The sequence below is a fragment of the Lasioglossum baleicum genome, unplaced genomic scaffold (assembly GCF_051020765.1).
Source record: "Lasioglossum baleicum unplaced genomic scaffold, iyLasBale1 scaffold2398, whole genome shotgun sequence".
Taxonomy (NCBI): Eukaryota; Metazoa; Arthropoda; class Insecta; order Hymenoptera; family Halictidae; genus Lasioglossum; species Lasioglossum baleicum.
In genome coordinates, this window is record NW_027471457.1 from 13,901 (window position 1) to 15,000 (window position 1,100).

Genomic DNA, 1,100 nt, shown 5'->3' on the forward strand with positions numbered 1-1,100 from the left:
CGCTTGTCATCAATATTTCTCGAGTTTCAAAGCTCTCGGACGCGTATTGCTCGAGTTTTTGAGAAATATTGCTCCGACCGCCAAGAGTAAACTTATCTTTCCGGCTTACTCGGACAATTATAAATATTAGATCATCGTGTGGTAAAGCATTTGGAAGACAAATATCAAGTATGAAAGCGCTCGGATGAGTATTTATCGAATAAACTGAGAATAATGTTCGGAGCGCATCGCTTGCTCGGCCGCTCGAACGAATCGTTCGCGCGCCGAGGCGCGTCGGATCGCCGTGCGAAGGAGCTCGAGCGAAATTTTTCTAAGTCCAACCGCCAAGAGTAAACTTTTCTCCCCGAGCTCCCGCACGACTTTAATCGTTATATCCACGCACGATACCGCTTGTCATCAATATTTCTCGAGTTTCAATGCTCTCGGACGCGTATTGCTCCAGTTTTTGTGAAATATTGCTCCGACCGCCAAGAGTAAACTTATCTTTCCGGCTTACTCGGACAATTATAAATATTAGATCATCGTGTGGTAAAGCATTTTGAAGACAAATATCAAGTATGAAAGCGCTCGGATGAGTATTTATCGAATAAACTGAGAATAATGTTCGGAGCGCATCGCTTGCTCGGCCGCTCGAACGAATCGTTCGCGCGCCGAGGCGCGTCGGATCGCCGTGCGAAGGAGCTCGAGCGAAATTTTTCTAAGTCCAACCGCCAAGAGTAAACTTTTCTCCCCGAGCTCCCGCACGACTTTAATCGTTATATCCACGCACGATACCGCTTGTCATCAATATTTCTCGAGTTTCAAAGCTCTCGGACGCGTATTGCTCCAGTTTTTGTGAAATATTGCTCCGACCGCCAAGAGTAAACTTATCTTTCCGGCTTACTCGGACAATTATAAATATTAGATCATCGTGTGGTAAAGCATTTCGAAGACAAATATCAAGTATGAAAGCGCTCGGCTGAGTATTTATCGAATAAACTGAGAATAATGTTCGGAGCGCATCGCTTGCTCGGCCGCTCGAACGAATCGTTCGCGCGCCGAGGCGCGTCGGATCGCCGTGCGAAGGAGCTCGAGCGAAATTTTTCTAAGTCCAACCGCCA